Source organism: Pinus tabuliformis, chromosome 9 (genome assembly GCF_031772625.1).
Source record: "Pinus tabuliformis cultivar Carrire ecotype Pingquan chromosome 9, CPIR1, whole genome shotgun sequence".
NCBI lineage: Eukaryota > Viridiplantae > Streptophyta > Pinopsida > Pinales > Pinaceae > Pinus > Pinus tabuliformis.
The window spans coordinates 873,543,851-873,569,552 of record NC_142307.1 but is presented as its reverse complement, the minus strand read 5'-3'; the positions used below and the strand labels follow the sequence as shown (position 1 = coordinate 873,569,552).

At 34.8% G+C, this 25,702-nt stretch overlaps 1 non-coding gene across 1 annotated transcript; it reads left to right on the top strand.

The window, feature by feature from the left end:
• The first annotated feature begins 1,177 nt into the window (after positions 1 to 1,177).
• On the top strand, positions 1,178 to 1,305 carry LOC149151573 (U6atac minor spliceosomal RNA). The gene has a single exon (XR_016263960.1). It is a non-coding gene; the product is annotated as a U6atac minor spliceosomal RNA (small nuclear RNA).
• Positions 1,306 to 25,702: the final 24,397 nt, after the last annotated feature.

Below are 25,702 nucleotides of genomic sequence, written 5' to 3'. Positions count from 1 at the left end.
CCACAATAACAATAGTTACCAGACCTATGCTCATATAAGAATCGATGAAGAACATACAAGTAGAGGCCACAAGACATGGATCCAGACTCAAAATATTCTTCTAAAGAATCTACAATCAAATCGCGAAAACAACCTTTTGGGGAAACTATGACAAGAAAATATAATCAAAGGAAAATCCACATCATAAGCAACATTACCAGGTTGAAAACAATCCATGTTGTCATGTGAATGAGATTTTTTTATAGATGATGAAGAAGATTCATTAAAATCTTTCGTTGTTTCCACATCAAGGATTAAATATTTTCCCGAGGCAAGATGTAACGGTGGAAGTTAATAGTCAAATTAAACTTTATCCCCATAGAGTTTAAAAAATTTACGTGAAGAAAATGGGCATCCCTCATGGGAGAGATGACAACCTATGTGATGAAATTAGTGACAAAATTTTGCAAAAAGGATCATAAGTTGACTAAAATTGCAAATATCGTCAAGGTCACAGGAACTTGACATAACCATAATCATAGGCTGAAGCGTCCCACTCACTTGTCATGACTTTGAATTTCACGAAAACAATATCAATTTCTTATCAAAAAAAGAGTCATTATGCATATTATGAGATTAAAATAATTGAGGTTGATGAGTTTGCTTTTCGAGGTTACCACAAAAATCCTGAATGATAGACATGCCATCTTCTTGATCAAAAGGAATTATACTTGAAAGAAAATATCCAATGATCACATCAGACTACCATTCGAATTCCTGCAAATATAAATCTTCCTCTAGAAACAAAGATTCATCCATGTTGCTTGAATAATCATTCTCGTATATTTTACAAAAAAGGAAATCATGAGGGTCATGGTTTTCCAAACTTAATTAATGGGTAAAATACTGACTAGTGAGATATCAATATTTGAGTATGGTTGATTGGTAAGATCAGAAAAATCACCATCAAGGGAAATGTGTGAAAGGAAAATTAATTCTTCATCAACAAATTGATCTTCCATTTTAATGATTGGTTGAGGTCCAACATATGAAACATCAAAAGGAGGAGGACATGGGACAAAATGTGTATCTACTTCTTCCTTAGGATGTTGAAATCCTTGTTGATCATAAGGATATGAGTGTGATTCAAAATAATTTTTTGAGATCCTCACTAAGAAATGAAACTTCTAATCCAAGAGTGTTCGTAGAAAGGAGAGATGGTTGGCATCTCCCTTGAAAAGGACGGGAACAGTCTTCATACTTTCTTATCACACGCGGTTAAGGTTCTTCATCCCTTCACCGGGGTGGATCTTACAACAAGTTTTTAAGCCCATGGGGATTTGGATTGACGGAGAATGGGTGCACTATTAAGGAACTCCTTGCGATAGGTCACTGGTTCAAATCCCCCATGGGTGCTTACCTACCAAAAAAAAACTTTCTCATCCAAAAACTTCCAGTCCATATCCTCATCCGAGAATTCATAACAAAGATGTAGGAATCGGTCAGCAAAATGTTCAAGAGTCTCATTTGGTGAAGCTTGTTAACCAATTGTTTAAAAGATAATATAGAAGTTGTGGGTAGATAATAACACCATTGCTTCGCACGACCATAAAATGTAAGGGTAAACAATCATGCGAATATTTATTCACAATAAACGCCACTTGAAAAAAAAATGAAAGAAACCATTTACATAATTAAGTATGGTTGTTGTACCCTTTTCATCGAATTTAAAATGTGACAAGTTATGTAGAAAGTCCCCGGGGATTGAAATATCTAATGTTTCAGAAAAACAATTTTGGATTATGATTTGCGATGAAGTCATTAGAGGTAGGAGACAAAAATAGACTTTAGAGGTTCATATGTTTAGTGTTCCCTACTTCTAGAATTAAAAAATGTCAACAATGCGAGATGATGCCAACATTGTAAAGGGATCTCCCCGATGTGAAGTCCCAATTAAACCTCACACCTTTTGGTGTAGGAGTCCCATCCAGTCAAATGTTCTACCACTGTTGGAAAACTTTCAAAGATATGCCTTGGTTACGACTATGCAAAATGGAACACAATAACTCTTTGGGGCTACAAGTATGTGATCTTTTTGAGACACCCAATGTAAGGTGCATGGAAAAGTCCATGACTGGTAATGGAAAATGAGCTTCTAGATGGAAAAGTAACAGTACTATTCTAAAGGGGGATTAGGAAGGAAGCGGAAGACTTGTTGAATACCTGTAGATTATTCCACATAATAAACAAAAATCATTAAAGCATAACAACACTCATTCAATAATAGTCATATCTAATCAGAGAATTAGTTCATTAACTTAGTATACAACTAAAGCAACATACATCATGAACATAACAAGAAGAATCCTACAATATCTATGATACATGTATGAATAAGTGTTGACTCATAGAGATTTTGATTAAGGGTGAAAGATCCCATGTACATTGTTAATGTATGAAACACTATATCCAGTAGTGGAACACGAAGCCAGAACTTTCTTCTCCAAAGTATGATATATCCACTATGCACTACAAGGGAAGCCAAGGGAAGAATCCAAGAATCCAAGCCCTTTCTTTCAGTGATGAGGAGCTATTTATAACAAATAACAATGACCCGTGAGCTTCCTCATGATTCTTTCACTTCTATAACTTTCTTTATTTTATTTATGACTTATTACATTCCATATGTGACTATTCACATTCCACATGTGTCCGTTAGACTTCATTACATATAATTTATTAGATCAAACAAATTAAAAATAATACGGTGTCCTAATAAAATGAAATTAATAATGAGAGAAATGCTCATCAAAAGGATAAATCATTCGCTTTCTCATGGATTTCACTTGTAATGTAAGTTTGCCATGCCCTGAAATATGTTGAGATGGCTTTAACATGAACTGGCAAGTCCCCTATATACCACATCTTCACCTCCACTACCTCCATCACTATGGTCTTGGAGCTTGACTGTACATATTCTAGAGCCATGAAAATTCCATATGAGCTTTGACTAGTGCAAAGGCATATTGTAGAATAATTTGTTTGGTAACCTCCAAGCCTTCCTGTTTTATTACCTATTTGATTTATTCAACATATTTCCTAATCTCCTAGAAGAAGACTTCTCTACCTCTGATCGCTTCAAGTGTTCCTATTGAGGGCATCCCATGCTTCTATATGAGAGGCTCAAAACCATTTAGTTGATTATAGGTAGCAGTAGTACTAAACGGTTGTGCTCCAAGATGTGAGTAGTTCTATAGGTGGTGTCTCAATTGAACTTGGTCCATTTTTGTGGCAATTCTGTATTTCTTTTCCAAATATTGTGGAGAATCCAAATACTTGCTAGCCTACTCTTAAATTTGTCCAGCCGCTCTGTTTGCTACTTTAAGGAGTTTTACCACTTGTTGTGTTTTCTTCTAGATGAAAATGAGAGGAGCAACCACCTATTGCATATGTATCATCTCATCATATACCTGTGCCATGGTGTCCTCCATTGGCCCCTCTTATTCATACATGGATGACCGTCAATTTGCGGTGTTGAAACTCTGTGACAATAATGGTTGATTCTTCACCATAATATGTTCTGCATATTCATTTACTAGAACAAGTTTTTTCTTTAATATATCATTCCAACTCAGTAGATATTCAGAGTTGTCCTATGCTATTATGGAAAAAGCAACATTTTCCACCATGATTGTCATAGGATTCCTAGGATCCTTCTGGAATTATCTATGCCTCTGTTACATGATCCTCTTCTTAAGTTGATCAAACAAGACATTCCATACATCCATGACTATTCGTTGGTCGAGGTGTGATCCACAACCCCAACATAGTTACTGATCAAACATGAACTATTACCTCAAAACGGGTACTCTGGCCCAAAAACCCCGAATAAACATGAAAAACACCCATAAAATGAAAATTGTGTATTCCAGAATGATGTTTCTTTTTAAGGTAAATTTTCCACATTTTTTTTTAAATGGAAGTAAAAACCACTTTTTTTTTAGCAAAAATGATGAGAAGACACCCTTAAAAAATAAGTGTTGGTTCTGGAATAATAAGAAAAAAATCGGGTTACAATTTTGACATTTTTCAGCAATGGAATTAAAGATAAAATATCTGGACTTTGAAAAACTGTAAAATTCCAACAATTCTTGGACATGATGTTAAAGATAAAATATCATATCTCAAATCGTGATGATCCCAACAATTTCCATCCATGTTGTTGAAGATTAAATATATTGACTCTAAAAAACCATGAAATTGTAATTGTTTTCAACCATAACATTAAAGATAAAATATCATGACTTAGAAAACCATTAAAATCTTGACATTTTTCAACCATGCAATTAAAACCAAAGATTATGATTACAAAAAAATCTCAAGCTTTCAAAATATTTCAAGCATGACATTATGGAAAATTTTTATGACAAAAAACTTTAATGATGAACACGTGAGAGTAATTTATTCTTTAAATGATAAATATATAGAGATTTTAAAATCTTAGCCTAACACAACTCGATACATTGCAACAAAAATTTAAAAATCAACCATCAGATTGACATGCAGTGTATGTGAACTCGACGCATTGTAATGAAAAAAATAAAAATTAAAACCAAAATAAAAAAATAAACATATAAAAAAATAAAAATGCAAAATACAAAAGAAAACAAAAATTCAAATATTGAAAAATAAATAAATAAATAAATAAAAAACACAAAAAATAATAAAAAACGAAACAAAATTTTTAATATTGATAGAAAGAAAAAACAAGGGAAAAAAACAGAAATAATAATAAAAATAAAAAATATATAAATATTGAAAAAAGATAAAAACGATTAAAAAAACATAAAAAATAATACAAAAAAAAATCAAATATTGAAAAAAAAACAAAAAAGGAAAAAAAAATCAAATATTATAAAAAATTAAAAACAATAAAAAAAACACAAAAAATAATGCAAAATACATCAAAAATTCAAATATAGAAAAAACAACGTAATAATTAAAAAAAAAAAAAATCTTATAAATTACTAAAGAGAAATAAAGCATTAAAAAAACTTAAAAACATGACAAAAAAAATCAACTATAAAAAAATGACCAAAAAGAACTAAAAAATGTAAAAATTAATAAAATTAACTTATAAATATTAAAAATTGGACAAAATATTAAAAAATAAAATAAAAATTAAATAGAAAATATCATTAAAAAAAAAGAGACATAATTTAACAAAAAAAAACTAAATTAAATTAACAAAATAAAGAAAATACATAACTAAAAATAAATTAAATTAAAAAAATAAATAAATAAAGAACAATTAAAAAATAATCAAAACAAAACAAATAAAATTAAAATAAAAGAAAAATTGAAAAAGAAGAAAATTAAAAAAAAAACGGAATAAAAAAATCAAAATAAAAGAATTTAAAAAAATTAGAAAAGGAAAAAAAAAAAAAAAAAAAAAAAAAAAAATAAAAATTCAGGCCACCCATGGGCAGGGTTGGCCACGGGTGCCAGCGGGGAGGTGGCTACATGCACCCCACCTCCCCGCCCGCACTCGCGGCCAACCTCGCCCATGTGTGGCCCGAAATATTTTTTTATTAATTTGTTTTTTTACTAATTTTTTATTTCTTATTTTTAACTCTTTTTTATTTTATTTTTTAATAATCCTTTTTGTTTTAAATATCTATTTTTTCCTTTTAATTTTTCTTTAAAAACTTTTTTTAATTGTTGTGTTTTGATTTGATTCTTTTTGTTTTTTAATTTAACTTTTTTTAATTTAATTCTTTATATATATATATATATATATATATATATATATATATATATGTTTAAGCTGTTATTTATTATTATTATTTTTATGTGGGTATATTTTATGTTTTTTAGCTTAAAAAATTCCTTATAGATGTGTTTTTTTCTTTTTTTTGGTTTAATTTTCAATTTTTTTCTTTAAATTATATGCTTTTTTGAAATATTTTGTTTTTTTTTATTTAGTTTTTGATATTTTTATTTATTATTTATTTTTTTGTTTAATTTTACAATTTAATTTGTCTTAATTTTACATTTTTATGGGTGTGTTTTTCGTTTTTTTATATATATTTTTTTATTATTTGAATTTTTTTGTCATGTTTTTTAAATTTTTTTCATGGTTTATTACAAACATGAAAATCACAAACATTTAAAAAACATATCCACACTTAATACATTGTAAAATTTAAAATGTAAAAAATAAGCCATCTAAACAAAAAGGGTTGATGCTGCATCAACACTTCTCAAAATCAAGATGAAAATCACTAACATTTAAAAAAAGTGTTCATACTTGATACATAAAAAAAAACCTCGGATGCAGGTGATTGAAGAGATGGGACGGGCGATCACCCGCGGCCACCTGCCAGCCATGCACAGAGGAGCTATTCACACATAGGGGAAGGGACACTCTCAGCTGCGCGAAATTGGAATTAAAGGCATTCAGCAGAGGAGCATAAATGCTTCGTTCACCTCCGCATGCAAACCAGGGTCCGACTCCTCGGCTCCCATGAATGCCACAATAATGGTGGGAGGGCCTCGAGGAATAGGAAGATGTGTTATATATGGCTGCGGGATGAGATTCACAGTGCAAATTCAGGGTCTGTTCTGTTTGTTTATGCAACCTCTGGCGCTGCTGGCCACTCAAAGTGTTTTCCTTTCTGTTTGGGCTACTCCCCTGCCTACATATGGTCTTCCTGTGACTATTCTGGAATTCAATTTAGCTTTGAGCTCTATCCCGGCCTCAGGCACAGAAACTCTATTTGGCCCTGCAGTCATGGTTTGGCCTCGACAGCGAATGCTCAGCCGTCGAGGCACCTCCTGAGGTGGATCTTCGCGCCCCCCTGTCGACGAAGACTCTCCCCATTACTGCCATTGCCATTGCCATTGCACTCATGGTGCAAACCCCCTTCGGTCCAGTCAATTCCTGGATGCCAGCGCTCCTAATTCCTCTTCCTCACTCGCCTTTGGCTCTGCAATTTTCAATTTCAACAGTTCTTTGATCCATCCCCGAATCAACGCCCATGTTTCGGTGCTCTTCATTCAGGAGACTCATGATGAAAGTGATTCCAGAGACAATCGAGGGACGATGCCAACTGATGGCTCCGCGAGAGCCATGGAGACTCCCTCTGCAGATCCTATGAATGTTTCGGAAAGCCCTCTTGCTGGTCCCTCGGGAGCTCAGGAGGCGATGATCAGCCATAACGAAGATGTCAAGATGGAGCCTGTTCCGACAGCGACGGAGTAGGCTCATGACATGGCGGAATTCGGGTGGTGCAGGGTAGTGGAGGAAGATCCTAAAGACTAGACGCGACTTCTTATCAGGTCTCTGTGGCCCATTTGTGAGGGCATTTGGTCACTCTTGTTGTTTTTGGATACGCTCTTGTGTCAAAGATGTGGTGTTACTGTCTCTGCGTCAATGCTGATGAGAAATTGTCTATGTTTGGGTTCTGGAATTTTTTCTCTGTGGCTGAGAAATTTTTTGGCTCCGCTGCGTAGGATTAATTTGTTGTTCCATTGGCACCTCTGCGTGGGTTGGTTTTTTGGTCTGGTTAGTCCTCTGAGACTTCGGTCTCTGCTGTTCCATGCTGCCATTACCTCCAGGCAGCTGGTTTTTTTTGCTATGTAATGATGTAATTCTTCTCTGATAATGTAAATAATAGAATAGTTTTAATGAGAAAAAAAAAAAGATACATAAAAAAAATAAAAAAAAAATAAAAAATTTGTCAAAAATAAACTCTTTAAAAGAATGTGTTGATGCTACATCAACACTTTTCAAAATCAAGATGAAAATCACTAACATTTTTAAAAAAATGTTCATACTTGATACATAAGAAAATTTAAAGTGCCAAAAATATGCTAAAAAAGAAAGGTGTATTGTGCATCACGACTTTTCAAAATCGGGTGATTTTTTTCTACCTGAAAAAAGGGGTACTAGGTCATTTTCTCGTTTGATCGGTAACCATTTTCTCCCCAAATGTGAGATTACCACCTGTGAGGGGATGTTCTTCTAGAGTATCTAGTTCATCCTCCACTGGCTGCATGGTATCTTCTTCCTTCAACCATTCCTATTCTGTGTCTTGAGTTAACTATTGTTCTTCTAGCCTCTATGCTACTTCTTCCTCCTGGGACGTCCTTTGTTCTTCTTCTTCTATCCCTCTCTTATGTTTTTCTTCTACTTCTTGCTTTGCTAGCAACTCATCCTTCTTCCTCTTATCCTCTTCTTCTTTTGATTCTATCTTCTCCTATTGTTCTTGAATAGATCCTATGTTCAAAGAATCAACTTTCAACTTCCTACTGCTCTCTCCTGATGAATCATATCTCATCCTCTTCTTAGGACCTACATTCCTTGCTTGAGGGGTTATCTATTATTACTCCTTTACTTGTATATCTTGAGCTGATAGGTCCTGGGGTGAATTGGTATAAGCTATTGGATGTGTCTTTCTAACTACATTATACAAGTTCTTTAACTTCTGATCTTCTATTGTGGACATTGATGAATACCTCATATTGAAACTGATCCTTTTAAAATGTTTCCTGCACACTCTCTTGGGATCATAACCATGAAATTCTTTAGTGGTGAAGTGCAAGCATTCCATCTATTGCACATCTACTCCTCTCACCTTGTGGCTCTTCAACTCATATAATTTGATCCTTAATGGGAAGTTGGGGCAAGGGGGTTTCTTCCTCTTGTGAAGAATTCCTAACAATCCTTCCCAACTCATTTTCTACTTCCTGCATGACCACCTTATAAGTCACATATCGCGGCATGAGATGAGGAGATATATGACAACCAAAATATTTGATGCATGTACCCTCGGGAGATGTAAATCAATCGGTGATATCTCACAGTGACTCCTTCAGTTGATCGGTCATACAAGGAGGATTGCTCTTGAATATCATTTGAAAAATAATTACAAATAAGGGCTCAACCAATTTCTCATATGTGCCTTTCAAGTTTTATTCTGATAACACTTTGTAGTGGAAGTACACTGGGAACTTGTTCTTGAGATTCTAGTTGTAGTAAAATGTTAGTAAATAATATGATGCACATATTCCATCTAGAAGAAATGCAGACATGTAGAATTCAAGTGCCTAGTTCACCTTCAAATATGTTTTTTCCTGGTTGAAATCACATTGCAATTCAAATGATAGTTTATCTTCCCAATTGAAATATTTACCCTGGGACCAACACATTATATATATATATATATATATATATATATATATATATATATATATATATATATATATATATATATATATATATATATATATATATATATATATATATATATATATATCCAATTATTTTCAAACACCTCAGAATTCTTGTGTTGATGTAATAGATAAAACATGGCTATGAGATACTAATATATGTCTCTAAGAATCTTAGTTGGATAGAATACGGATAGGCGATGGTGAAACTTGGTAGGCGCTCGACACCATGATTTGATAATGTCACCTGTGTTGAGGTTGGTCCATCATTCTGAATCCAACGACATTTGTTTCACCTCAATCTGACACTAGGAGCTCATGTTATCATCTGTTAATTGATTTCCCAAAGAGGTAAAAAAATGGAAAATTAGGTGTTTTCCTGTCTTCTTTTTTGGGTTTTTATGGAAGAGTGGTAGGCTTCCACTTGGCCTCTCCATGTTGGTCAAAATTTTGCAGTGATCATATTGGTTGTTGTTTTTTTTAGTTGGACCAATGGTGGAGGGCCACATGGGCTAATTGCTGGTTACCACATGGCCTCCTCACAATCGAGTAAAATTTGTTATGATTTGGACTAGGCCTCACCAAATTCGAACATGAGACCATTTCCCAAGCATCAAGCCACATTAGAAATGTACCACTGCACATGTTTCTTACCATATACATTCTCGGCATACATTTAAACTAATGAGAAAATGTTGTTGGGAGAAGGGCCAGGGTTAAGCCCCAGCCCATGACCACACCCCACACCACATGAAGAGCAGACAGAGCCTAGGGCTCAGGGCTTAGCCCCAACCCCAAGCCATGGTCGCAACCCACACAACATAGTGTAAGGGAACCGTAGTTGGAGTTTGGAGTGGGGCCCAAGACATAGGGTGCGGAGCAGAAGGTAAACCTAGGCCACAGGGGCCACACATGACCGCAGGAGGGAGTGTATTGGATGGTTGGATTATAGGGCCTTTCCCTTAGACATATGACACACCATATAACCTTGACGAAGGAGCGGAGGGTGCCAGCCCCTAGGCAGATGCAGTGGGCGGTCATCCGCAGGTCATAAAGACCCTCACATGATCGATCCCTCCAGCAGTTTGGGGGCACAGATATTTTGATTCTAGTCCCGAGTTTCTAAGCACTAAATGTGCCATAACATGCCCAGGTTTCAATACTTTTGGGAGTTGACCGACGGGGGCGGGCCGTTAGCCCCAACCCTTAGGCACATGCCCCCATACAACCATAAATTTCATAATTTCAAAGGTTAGTGGACATTTTAAGTGTCCAATAATTTCACTCGTTGGGCATTATTAGAGGCCTGTTTTGCGTGCTAGTTTCAGGTGTGGGGCACTCAAGCCAAGTTTAGGTTGAATTGTAGGATGGTTAACATAAAAGTTCATGAGAGAGCTTGAGAGCTCATAACTTTTGGTTTTTTTTTCCAAAATAAGATTAGAAATAGGTTGCTTAGGGGTTTTTGGATGTTGTGAATCCACCGATAACCTCTATTTTCTTATTTGAGCATATCTACAGGGTATTTTGCAGGTTTGAGACTAAAGGTATATGGAGCAGTCAAGGTTTGGAAGCATCTCTGGGAAGTTTTTGGGCATGGAGAAGACCTTGTACGGGTATTCTCACTTCTAGAAGGCTACGACAGCTACTGTAACTAGTGAGGTTCAGCCCAAGTTCAACTTCTCTTATGATGAAGTTTTGATTATATGTTTCAATGTGGAATTGAAACATGCACGTGATGTTTTTAGCTTATTTCAGTTGAAGTATATCATTTTTGAGGGATATGTTTTGAGTTTCTTCCATTGTGTGAGTTCTTTGTAGGATAAAATTACCTTGTAGCGGTGATAGCCACTTATTTACATGCAACAAATGTTTATGTACTTCATTGATGCCGAATATATGATTGGTCTACTCATGTTAACGGGCCCAGAGATGTAGCCCAGGAGGGGTGAACTCCATCAACAAACCTTTTTCTTGTTCTTCATTATTTCTTCATGGATTATGTGCGTTATGCTCATTATTTTCAGTTACATATGAAGACTAATTGATGTTTGAAGAGACATTGCATAAACTTGTTGTTTCAAGACCCATTTTATGCTTGCAAAACGTCAACACGGTCCTAAGTTTTGTTTTTTTTAATTTGTTTTTGGAGAGGAAAAAGAAATCACCTAAACCAATTTCATATCAGTTTGGTATCAGAGCACCAGTTGACCAAGTTAGAAGATGGGCAACAAAAAGAATATCCAAGAGCTGGAGGAACATAATTTGGCTCTTTGGATGGAGAACATAGAATTGATATGGGTGTTGGAGATAGTTGAAGAGGAGAAGAGACACATGCATTTTGTATTGTATAAAGTTCTTGATGAGAAAGTTACAGAAATCTTTACTCCTGCACCAGCAAGGGAAACCTCAGAGTGAGGCCAGTGTGTGGTCATGGTTAAAATAGTGGTTTTGGACCATATGTGTAAGATGTTGCATGTGCTTTTGAAAACATATTCAAGAATCACACCATATGCCAATGAAAAAGCATGGGTGGCTAGAGTCATCTACAAGTTGGCCATCATCATCATCAAAAGTTGACAAGATGAATGACAAATTTAAATAGGTAATCAGCATTTGAAATTCCACTAATTTTATTTTCATGCATAATAACTCTTTTGCAACATTCGAGAAACATACCAAGGGAATAGGTATGAAGTTTCTTTCCAAGATAGGATATGAAGGTGGAGGTCTTGGCAAAAATGGTCAAGGTATTACCAATCCGATTATGGTTGAGGAAAGACCGAAGTACGAGGGATTGGGTTATAGCCAAAAAGTGTTTGGAGAATGCTCCAAATAGATTGAGGTACATCAAACATCTGAGCATAAGATGTCACCACCTTGTGACAAGCGTCAAAGCTACAACTCTAAAGATAGGTATAACTCTCAAGAGTGTTTTTCAATGCATGGAAATTTTGAATACATGTGGAATCGGTATCCTTACACATTTTGTGAGATATTCACCATTGTGTGGTTGTATGTGAGGAATGTATGATAATGGTTAAAAAAATGAACCAAATTTTTGGCATCAATCATAATGACTTTCTTTTGCATGATAGAACTTTTATATCATCAAATAAGAAAAGTTTCTTTTGTGCTCAGCAAAGTGTACAAACATGACACTGAATGATGTTGGAAGTTGCATCCCTAACTTTGTTAAAATAAAGGTAAAGAGATTATGTTGCATAATGCAAGGAAAGAAAAAGGTGGCAAAGAGGACTCTCCACAATCCTAAGTGACCTTCAAGACAAGAAGATGCAAGAAGAGAACCCATAAGCGTAGGAGAGGAAACATTTGGGTACACTTATTTTTGTTTTAATTATTTTTTTAAATACTTGTTGTCATTACCTATTTAGGTACTTTTTAAAAGTGGAAATTATTGTCACTATGTGCAACAAGTATATGGTCTCATTGATGCATGTGTTGACTTGCTATAAGTCCACATGCTCAAGGACTTTTGTATATGTACAAGATTGTCATTCAAAGTTGTCTACAAATTGTCACATGTTCATTGAACAAGTATTCGATTTGAAACTTATATGAATTGAATATTTTCTTTCAAGATTGTATAAGATGAATATGTATTATAGGCAAGGTCAATCATATCATGGAAAATTTTGCAGGAGTGTACTTTTCATGTACAAGCTCAACTTCAAGACGTTAAAGAAAATTTATTTTGATTTTGATTTCCAAGATGGAGTCAATTTTTCTTCAACTATTTAAACTTCAAGATGAAGTGTTTTTGGAGCCGTGCAAAGATGAGATTAAAGAGAATGTTCATATTTCACACATCGGTATTGTTCTTGCAACAACGATAAGAATTTTGTCTCAATTCTTAAAAGGAGAACATGTCTTCATGAGAATGATAACTAAAGTGCATTGATTGGGGTTTGAAGGGCACCAATTGAAAATTTTGTAGTTTGGATTGAGTTTTTGGGTATTTTTGAGTTCCAACCTCTTTATATTGACTAGGGAAGTAAACTTTTGGGGTCCAAAACTTCCTATTGGGGAGGTGTGATCAGGTGATCAAATTTATGCTCAAAAATTAAAGTTCCTAAAACTTGTGAAAATGGTGCCAAATTGAAGTGTCTATCATTCTGAATCCAATGAAATTCATTTCACCTCTATCCAACTCCAGGAGCTCAAGTTATCATCTGCTAATCGATTTCCCAAATAGGTAAAAAAAATGGAAAATTTGATGATTGACTCTATTTGTTTTTGGGTTTTTATGGACCAGTGGAAGGCTACAATTTGGCCTCTCCCAGTTTGTCAAAATTTTCTAGTGATCGGATTGGTTTATGGTTTTCTAAGTTGGACCAATGGTAGAGGGCTACGTGCACCAATGGCTGGCTGTCACGTCGCCTCCTCACATTGGAGTAAAATTTGTTATTGGTTGAACTAGGCCTAACAGGATTCGAACATGAGATCTTTGCCCAAGCATCAAGCCACATTAGCAATGGACCACCACACATGCTTCGTACCATATATTTTATGGGCATACATTTAAAATAATGTGCAAATGTTATTATGGGAAAGGGCTAGGGCTAAACCCTAGCCCATGGCCACACCCCACACCACATGACCGACGAAGAGAGGCAAGGGCTTGGGGATTAGCCCTAGCCCCAAACCATGGTCACAACACATTCAACATAGTGCAATGGAACCGAAGCCGAAGCTTGGAGTGGGGCCAACCCCTAGGGTGCGGAGCAGAAGCCAGCTTCGGGACACATGGGCCACACATGACTGTAGGCGGGAGAGTATAGGGCCTATGCCTTAAACATATGGTGCACCATATAACCTTGGTGAAGGAGTGGAGGAGACCAAACCCTAGGCGCACACACCAAGGGGCTAGTCCTAGGTCAAATTGACCCTCACATGAACAAGCCCTTCAGCTATTTGCGCACGCAGACATTTTAGCCCTAGCCCTAGGTTTGCAATCTCTAAACGCACCTTAACATGACCAGGCGTCAAGATCATTGGGTGCTAGCTAATGGGGGCGGGCGGTTAGCCCCTTCCCCTAGGCACATGCCCCCATACGACCACAAATTTCAGAATTTCAAGGGTTAGTGGACATTTTAATTGTCCAATAATTTCCCCTATCGGACATGATTGTAGGCCAATTTTGCATGCCAATTTTAGGTTTGGGGCTCTCAAGCCGGGTTTAGGTAGAATTGTACAATGGTTAACATAAAAATTCATGAGAGAGCTTGAGAGCTCATAAGTTTTGGTTTTTTTATCGAAATTGAACTCAAAAAGAGGCAGCTTAGGGGTTTTGGATGTTATGAATCCATTGGTAACCTCTATTTTCTAAATCGAGTACATCTACATGGAATTTGTGCAGGATACTAAAGGTGTATGGATTAGTCAAGGTTTGAAAGAAGTTCTGAGATTTTTTTGGGCATGGAGAAGACCTTGTAGCGGTATTCTCACTTGCAGAAGACTACTATAGTAGCTGTAACCAGTAGGGTTCAAATCAGGTTCAACTTATTTTATCATGAAGTTTTGATGATATGTTTCAATGTGGAATTGAATCATGCGCATGATTGTTTTAGCTCATTTCAATTGAAGCATGTCATCTTTGAAGGAGATGTTTTGAGTTGTTTCCTTGTGTGATCTATTTGTAGGAGAAAATTACCTAGTAGGGGTAATATCCACTTATTACCTACAACAAATTTTTATGTGCTTCATTGATATTGAATATATAGTGGTCTAGTCATGTTAATAGGCGTGGAGATGTAGCCCAACAGGGGTGAACTCTGTCAACAAACCTTTATCTTCTTATTCATTATGTCTTTATGCATGATGTGTGTCATGTTCATTATGTTCAGTTACATATGAAGACTAATTTATCTTTGGAGAGAAATTGGATAAACTTGTTGTTTAAACCCCAATTTTTATTCTTGCAAAGTGTCGACATAGTCCTAAGTTTTGTTTTATTTGATTTTGCAGAAGAGGAAGAAATGACCTAATAATTTTTCCTTTAAAGGTGATTTTCTTGATTTTGTTTGATTTTTCTATGCTTTTGAGTGTCTTTCTAGTGTTTCCATAGCGAAAAGGCAAGTTTCTAAGTCAGGATAAGTCATGAGTTCACCTAACCATGAACTATATAACTTAAACACTTCTAAGGGTTAGGTGACGACACTTAAGATAGATTAATTTAGGAAGATGCGACACTAGGAGAAAACAAACAAATAAAAAATCAAATGACGTGCCAACACTAAGGCGAATGAAACGATGGTTTATGTAGGCTCCAAAATTTACTTGGGTAAAAATTTTGGAGGGTCGTTATCGTTGTGACAACATGTTCATAATCGTAAGATATGATTCGATGATGAGGTATATAATGAAACACACCATTATTTATGATTCCACCTTCCCCTCCCCCGTAGGGCTATGTGATTCTTTCTAGCTATTATCTGACATATTGTGCTCACTTCACTTTGGTAGCATTCCTACTCTGGCAATGCATTCATGCAGCAAGATTAAGATTGAATGGAGGAACTGTACGATAAAACGTAAGTTGCATTAACACATGACTATATTATAAACTCCTTTCAACATCTAACAATTCTAGTCTAACACCCTCGAAAGAGGCTTCACCACTTCCTAGCAACACAAGGCAGGATAGAAAGACAAGAGAAGCTATATTAGTTACAAAAAAAAAAATCAATCTTCTATAAGACTTGTTGGCATATGAGAGCAAACTTGAAACAAGGCTAAGTGCAGGATGTCAACCAATAAGACCTACAGGAACTCGAAAGCACAACTAAAATCCAAGGAGCTAGCATTAGAATCCAACTAGAAAGCAGTAAGTGCAGAATAAAATATGTGTTCCTTACTTCACACACATATTTTCCTCCATATACACCTCTTCCAAACATATCTTTAGCAGTTCAGAGGAATTTCTCTAACAATTGCAAAGTGTATATATCTCAAGGTAGCTTTCATTGTGTAGAGGTGCGACTTGTGGCAACAATTAGGGAAACGAAGGGTTCTCAAAAAATGAAAAAATGTAGACCCCACACAAAGAGGCAGGGACTATGCTTCTATGTATCTATGACCCTTGTTTTGGTATGTTCTATCTATAGCTCTCTGAAATAAAATTGGTAGTAACATTTAATAAAATATGCATAAGGCAAGTAAACGTTATAATTAAAATGTTATTGGGTAGTTTATCGACATTTTATTTACTTGTGCTCCATATTATTATTTCTAAAGATGTGATTTTTCGGCATGTGTGGATGACTAACATAGGGTCAAATATATAACAAATATATCAAGTATTAGAGGCAAGAAATTCCTTCTTTAATGTGTGAAATATAAAATTGTGTACTTTGAGGATTTTTCAATCCACAAGAGAATCACTTCACACATGCAGTTGAAGAGATTGAAATTTATGGACCCATTCGTGCAAGTTCAATGTGGTTAGTGGAGATGGACTTGAGAGTATTAAAGTGATTTTATCAACAAATATCATGCCCAAACTCCAAACGGACCAATGGTTGAAGGTTGTATAATATATTACTTTACAATGTGTATTAGCGAGTATTAACCCTAAGTAGTGATGGATATTGACATACCACACCTCCATGATATGAAATTGATTGACAATATGAAAGGGAATTTACTAGTATTTATTCAACATTGATATAAAATGAATAAAAAAAAAATTAAGTATAGACAAAATAGTTGCAATTGAGTTGTAGGAAAGTGTTTGAAAATCTTCTCCCCCTTAATTTAAATGATATATATATATATATATATATATATATATATATATGAGTTTTCATATGATAATGTATTATAAAATAAAAAAATTATTCAATTGATAAAAATTAAAAATTATATTTTATTTGTTATAAGTTTTTGGATATTTTCCTAATAATTTTTTCTGTTTAATTTGTCTCTAATTAAATAGAAAATTAATGGAATCACAAATTTAAATTGTAAACTTTTCACAATCTGAATACTTATGTGTATTTTTTAAAATGTTAAGTCCATATATAATTAAAACAAATTTTTAAATAACAAAAATCAAAATTTAACTAAAAATCTTAAAATAACAAAAATACAAAAAATTATAATAATTAAACCATACCAAATAATAATAATAATTAAACAACCAAGCACGTATCGAAAACATTAAACATTTTAAAAATAAATACACTTACGGATTCTTAAAGTATTTATTGACCGGAACAAAAAACTGTGTGGATTTAGCCGAACTGAATCCATAGAAACCATGTTGGTCAACGTGGCTAATTAGTCAATGTTCTGAAATCACTTTGGCCAACATGTCCTTTTCCCATTACATTTAAAAGTTTGGCCATATGTGAGTATTAAATTTAAATTAAAAATAAATAATTTCATCACTGAGATATTATTGGTAAATGTACAACATTTCATATATATTATAAATAATTTTGTAATGATTAATGTCTACTAAATTTAAATTAAAAATAAATAATTTCATTACTGAGATATTATTGGTAAATGTACAACATTTTATATATATTATAAATAATTTTGTAATGATTAATGTCTACTAAAATTAAGGTTGTTTATTTAATCCACAAAAATAATGAATCGAGAGTTTTTAATATTTTATTTTTATAATAAAAAAATAAGAAACATTTTTAAGTTATTATAGTTTTACTCACTAATTTAGCAAATTAAGAAGATTAACAATGTGACAAGAATTTTGGAAATAAAATAGATAAAAAATTATAATATTATTTATATTTACATATATATATATATATTATAAATAATTTTGTAATGATTAATGTCTATAAAAAAATTAATGTTGTTTATCTGATCCAAAAAATAATGAATCGAGAGTTTTTAATATTTTATTTTTATAATAAAAGAAAAAAAACATTTTTAGGTTATTATAGTTTTACTCACTAATTTAGCAAATTAAGAAGATTAACAATGTGACAAGAATTTTGGAAATAAAATAAATTTTATTTAAAAATCAAAAAGTTAATTAAATAATTTTCATATAAAGTTATGATAATGATTAATGTCCATTAAGATCAATGTGGTTTATCTGACCTCAATAGAGATGATCTTAAACTCTTTAATATTTTATTTCTATGATCAAAAAAGAAAATAAAGAAGTGTTCCAACTTTACTAGAGTTTTTCTTACTCCCTTACCAAGTAAAGAAGATTGGCAGTGTGGCAAATGTGTTTGAAATGAAAACAGATGTATGTAAGAGCCAAACAATCCAAAAGAAAATATTTTTCATCTTCAACCCTCTTAGTATGGTAAATGTCACATATTCTTTCATCCCAGGATGTTTTAGAATAGACCCACTGTTTCACTTTGGAGCTCATGAGAATTACTTCTAATCTTTGCAATGTTCATTTTCTTCATAGCCCTAATGTAGTAGATCCCCTCTTTATAATACATTAGCTTCCTTTTCCCCGTAGCTCTTTATCCCACATCTTATCATTAAATCCATCTTTATAATACATTACCTTCCTTTCCTCTCTAGCTCCTTATCCCACAACCTATCCTTAAATTTGGAAGTAATATTATTTGTAGTATTATCAATATTCTCCTAGATGATCTCCTCCTTTATCTATCTTCATTATTTAAAAAATTACAATGAGAAATAATGTTCACTTTATTTTTTTGGAACTTTTAATTTTCTTTTAGTTAATTAACTTCCTTCTATTTTAAAAAATTAAAAAAAATAAAATTAAAAACAATTTTAAATTTTATTTAAAAATCAAATTAAAAACAATTTTAAATTTTATTTAAAAATCAAATATATCTATAGGAGAAGAAATCTAGAACTAAACTAAGTTAAAACTATCTCATTAAGATCATGATTTTTTAACATTTAATTTACATCTTAACTGTAAAACTTAATATTATTGAATTGCAAATTAACCTCATTACTCAAAAAGAAAGATGCCAACCTATTTAACTTTTTGAATGGTAAGAGTAGTGTAATATCAAAATTGTATTTTATGAAAGAAAGAAAATTTAGTCATAAAAGTAGTAGTAAGAAAATATGAAGGTGGTTAACGGCCTCTAGTTCATGCGGTCTGTGTTGAGGCAGGTTTAGGTTTAGGTTATTGTTATTGAGAGGTGATAAGGTTTGAAGCCGTCAAAAGATATACGTTAACATCGGCCATTCGTTCAAATTCTGGTTTAGCTCTTCTTTATTAGGTACACATTTTTCAAATGTCCGTGTAGCTGATCTTTATTTTGGCTTTAGAGGCAACGCAGAACACGAAATGCCACAACTTTATTCGTGATTCAATTTAGTTTGAAGGCGTCAAAGGCTATACGTCAACATCAGCAAGTCGTTCAAATGCTGCTGCTTTAGCTGATCGTAATCAGATAGACATTTTTCCTTAACAGGCAACACTGAAAAAGAAAGGACTCCCGATTTAATTTAGTTTCAGAAACGGCGTTTCTATTTTTATAAATGTAATGGAAGGATACAACCTCTTTTTTATTTCCATTCAACGTTGGGAATTGGTCACAGGGCGGAGGAGGCTATAAAGTGGAGCTACCAAAGTGAGTCAAAAGGTTTAATACGAAAGTTAAATACATAATTTCAAAGTCAATCTCTCAGTCGCAGGAGAAGGCTAATGGGCCGGCCTATGCGGCCCCACCTATTAATGAACTAATAGCTCCATTATTTGCCGCCCGCAGGAGAGGAAGGAGTTTTAGGTACAGTCTAGAGAGTTACCGTTAATATGAAGTGATAAGGTTTGAAAACGTCAAAAGTATACTTCAACGTCAGCAAGTCGTTCAAATGCTGGTTTAGCTCATACACTTTTCCTTGACAGGCAACAAAGAAGAAGAAATGCCACAACTCTATTCGTAATTCAATTTAGTTTCACAACCAGCGTTTCTACAATGAAGAATAGAAACCCTTTTTTTTAATCTCAGTCGACGCTGGGGATTGTTGACGGGACGGAAGAGTCTATAAATTCGAGCCACAAAATTGAGTGGTTTTAATACGAAAGTTAGATACAAAATTTCAAAGTCAATATCTGACTCTGCATGGAGTTTTACAGGCAGCAATGTGCAGAAGACTTGTCTGAAGAGTTATCCGGATTCAATTTTAGGAGCCCAACTCATTCTATTGAACGAATCCCAACGACCAAATAATAAAGTCGTCTCTTGAAGCTCGATTCCGCGTTTTCTTTGTTCTCTTCCTTCTTCTTCCGGTAACTACTTGCTATGTATATTTGTTATATACATACACTCATAATATCATTATTCATCTTCTCTTCCTTATTCTTGCCTTAACCACTTGCTATATATATTTGTTATATACATACACTCCTAATAAAGATGATTAAATTGGTGTATAATTTATTTAGTAATTTTTTTTAATATTTATTTGTAATTTTTTTTAATTGTAATAATTAGTATTTATAATTAAACTAGAGTTTACATAAAGTGCATCATGTGTATCCAGATTCTCTCAACAATATAAAAAAAGAAAAAAAACCTTTCCCCCATAATGCTTATCATTGTAATATATTCCAAAACTAACCTTACTATGAGTGTATACATGAAAATTTCAACATTAATACATAAGACAATTGTAGGATAACGACTACCAGAAAGGAGAAACAATCAACCTTTATAATGAAAGTAAAGGAGAGACAACTAGAGACCGATATGACACACACTCCAAGCCTTGCCTCAGTGTTTCATAACAACTACTTCAAAAGAAACCATGTGAAACCTTGTCTCCATATGGCCACCAAGATGTATACATAAGACGGCTAGGACCATAGAGGGCTAGAGGTACCATAACCAAAGGAAGTAATAAATGGCCAAAATTTCAAAAGTGCAATACCTCGAGCACAACAAAAGTGCAAACATTGAAACTATGAAATGCCTCCAACATCAAAAGACTCACAACATTCCTTGTGACCAATACACCTCTCACGAACTAGAGGAAGACCAATCCATAATTCATAGCACAATAGCGTAAAGACGAACTATTTTTCAAAGAGCACATGAGACAATAACAAGAGAAAAGAACCATATGCATAAAAGACATAGAGTTTTCCACAAAAATAAGGACAAGCATCACACTCTAGAGAGAAGCATTGAGACGATATCACCAACAAAATAATGAGAACTATAACCATCCTACTCCGAACCAGAAACAAATTGCCCATACCAAAATTCAATACCAATGTCACCACTGAACTACCTATAAGTAGAGTAGCAAGGGACTGAAGGATGCATATTAAAAATTTATGACAAAACTTCAGGAAACTAACCATCGTTAATCTTCATCACAAGAATTTATTGTAGGAGCTTGTCCACTATCAACACATTGATCTGTGAGGTCTCCAGAGGTAGAATCACTCACTATGAAGCCTTCCACATGAGTCAAGAGAGAGTCCAAATTATCCAAATAGAATCTTTGATTGCCCATCATACACTTGATATCCTCTAATGAGGAGTAAGGTTGATATCCTCCAATGAGGAGAATATATTATAGTGCTCCACTTGGTTGTCCTTATAAATAAGCTGTAGTAGGATATCCATTTACTAGTGTAAGACCAGTGAATTAAACCATTTCATATCTTCCCCCACCAACTCAGAATTTGAGAGACAAGGACAATCCCTTGTCTATTTTCTTTTCGACTAACTTCTAGAGGAATAACATTAAAGAAGGTAGTGATGGAGTCATGGGAAAAATTATGACTCTTTTTATTTGCTACATTTCCTTCACCACCCCTCCTACTACACATTACCTTTTAGGAGGCATGAAAAAAGTAACCAATGAACACTGAGAAAAATGAGAACAAGGACTAAAAGAATGTCTACATATAAAACTAGAGAAATGGAAGAGATACAATAGCCTAAACCCCTGACGTCAGAACTACTAAATCATCACCTAATGCTACACCATAAGAGTGAATTCGAGAAGATTATCGATCATCGCACAACTCAGAAACATGACAGAACCCAACCACAAATAATGAAAATGCTTAATCCATGGACTTAATTCCAGGGAGCTCGAACAATATTGAGAACCCTTAATGCTGCCAACTGATACAAAAATGTGAAATTTTGACTAAATTATAATGGAACAAGTAAACTAGATCCCATAAAACTAAACTCAAACACTAAACCCTTTTGGAATAGAGCACAAAGAAGAAAAATAAAAATAACCCAAATAATTGTAGACTCTCTAAGTCATTGGGACCTAAAAAAACATAGTAAATGAGAATATACCCTCAAGAACCTAGGAAAATAAAATGATAGAACATACTTGACAAAAAAAAAACACAAAACCAACAAATGTGGAATGAATTCCTTGATAAATTTTGGCAAAATTATTTGAACAATGTGGCATAACCAATCACTCACCAACAAGTAGAAAAAATTTCTATGCCACTCCAAAATGTAGAATCTGGAACAAAATATTATCAGTTGAAAACAATTCAAGCAGGAAAAGGAAATGTCGTCATGTCTGTTACACAGTAATTTGTCACCATTGGTCACCGTCCCTGTTACCCCTTTCCCGTACTTTGGAGGACTCATTCCAGGACCTGTGAGGAGTGACATAACTTAAAAACACTTGCAATATGTTCCCCTAAGTATGGACTTCATGTGCCCTGAAGACACCTCATGCAGAATATCCCTGAAAAGTGCCATTTTTCCATTAGCGCGGGTCCACAGTGTACTACCCGCGCCAATGAGGGAGATCCTCAAAAGAAGGCGCGCCCATCGGCGCTCTGTCTTAGAGTAACACCCGCGCCAACGAAGTTTGGAAAAGATTTTTAACAAACGCGCGCCCGGATGTTTTTTCCCTTCTAGTCATGAACTCTTTTGAGGATAAAGCTAATCTTCTAGATGTCGAGATTCATCATCTATCTCTTACATCTATCCACAGCGGCTTTTTGGAGATAATGCCAATCCATAATGGGTGTCTTGATTCATTGTATCTTCTTCCCCTTCTCCATCTATAAAAGTATGTCCTCATGCATTTGACACGTTAGTTTTTGAGTAGGAGTGATAACGCTTGTCTTGAGTGATAGTAAGAGTCTTGGAGCATAGGAAGGTTATGCTGCCAGAAGTCTGAGCTGTGTATTCATAATCAAAGAGAGAGAAAGGTCTATTGCAAGACATATGTAGCTGCTCGCCCAGCCAGAGGAGAGATTCAACGTCAGAACTTTGGTTGTATTTTTCTTTGTTGATTATTCATTAATAAACGACTATCGTTATGGTTCCGATCTTATTGTTCATTATGATAATGTTTGATCTATGTCTTTTCTGACCGATATATAGTTGTGTTTAGTGGATTTTATGCTTGTATTCGCTTCGTTCTTTGCATGTGCAGGTATCCATTCGCGGAGATCGTGAGGATCGTGACCTGCCGGAGCAAGGGAACGAGAGTATCAACTCGTCTATGACACTAGCGTTGGACTCCAGGTTGGTTCTCATAATCCACTTTCAATTTGCAACTAGGAACTTGCATGGTAGCGTTAATTGATTGTTGCTAGACCCATTTTGGGCTAGTGGGATCGCCTCTATCCGCAGAGGGGATTTACCTCTCCAACAATTTGGCGACTCCACTGGGGAAGCTATTTGTTGTTTGATTCATAAACCTTGGACGGAGCCTGAAGTACGGCCAGACAGCCTTCGAAACGCTATTGCTTTGCATTAGCGAAGTAGATCAACGCCACTTCAGTCAATGTCCAGTTTGGTTTATGAACCGAACAGCTTGGAGTTTGTCTTTTATTTTGGTTTTCTCTTGCTTGCTTGCGTAAATAATCTTTCTGGGTCAGTTTTTAAACTGTTTCTTGCTGTTTGATCTGCCTGAATACTGTCGACCAGACCCTGAACTGCTTGATTTATTTTTTAAGCCAACAAACTTTATTAGCGCGTTTTTCTACCTGACAGCCACGCCAGTTGGCGCAGGTTGCACAAAAGCAACTCGCGCTAATTCCTTAATAGTGCGAGTTACAGGCTGACAGTCGCGCCAGTCCTGTGAACTTTGCCAGTTTGTTTGTTGGAAGTTTTTAAACTCAGATTTCTGTCTTTTTACATCCTTTTCAGCTACTGGAGTGTGTCAGAACTCTGTTTGACTGGTTTTTTACATTTATCCTTCGGGTGTTTGCCTTTTTCCATCGATCTTATATCCCAGCCGTAGAGCATCTAGTGGCTTGGTACATTGAGCCTTCCGTTGGAGTTTTTGATTCTTTGATTGTCTAGTCAACTCTTTGGTTGTTTTCTGCACTTGTCTAGTGGTTGACAAAACCTTTTATTGTGTGCTTCGAGCAATCTACTTATTGATCTTTTGGATTTCACTTGACTTCGTTTTGGGCTTAGATCACATAGTTCATTGAGGTCTTTGTGAGGTTTTTGACAGATTGTCTTGGTATTTCAGACTTGGTTCTACTTGCATTGAGTGAAATTTGTCTGTTTACTTTTGATATCATCTCTCGAAATTTGTTTAAATGCATTATTCCATTTAAAAAAAAAAACAAATGATCTTTTTTGCATTACATTAGCTAGCATTCTTCCTTGTTATTGGCAATTAGTCACTTTTTAAGAAAAGAAAAGCAAAAGTTTCATTTATTGCTATTAGCTGCATTAGGATCTTTGTTGATTTGTTTGGTGATCATTTTGTTTGTTTGAAAATCTCAACTCTTCTGTAGTTAGCATTCATTGAACGAATGATATATTTTGGCATATAGTTTGCATTTAGGAAATTCTGAGAGATCACATATGGTAGGACCTAAAAACTGAAACCTAATTGAAGATCAACTATAAAATGAACTGAATGAATCTAACAACGCATTGGAACTTAACGCATACATTCTAGAGGTCTAGGCTAGAGACGTGTTTCGGCGTTGTTAAACCTAGCCACTATTGTTTCACATTACGGTTGGGTGATTCCTCCTTTTGTGACTCGGTAGTGGTCTAGCACGGATTTGTGCTCCCACGTATCGTCGAGTATATGTGGAGACCCCATTAGGTTATCATCCTTTATCCACAGGAAGCCGTGTCTGCCGCCTTACAAGCCGTAATGCACTGAACACAGCATTCGGGAAGATTGACTGCCGTACGGGAAGTCCTTGGTTTTCATCTGATTGCTAAGGTGTATAAGCAATTTTACGGATTGTTTGGTAAACCCTTTTCCTAGAGTCTCCAGAGTAGTCACTTTTGATCCTTTTCGGACTCCTTAAAAGAAAAGGTGCCAATGAGCGTCTTGTCACTTCGTGCTCATTAAACATTCGAAGGAGACTAGAGTCACCTTTTTGTCCTTTTCTCGACTCTTAAAACATGAAAAGGTCAAGTTCAGTTCCTTTGTCTTAAAATTTATTTGGCCACGATACACATTGACCCGGTTAGATTTTTTTTGCATTAGTTTGAGTAGGGTCTTGTCTCGTTAGATTCCCTAGGATTTTGTAAAGTTTCATCCTGGCGGAATTACCAATTTCGTC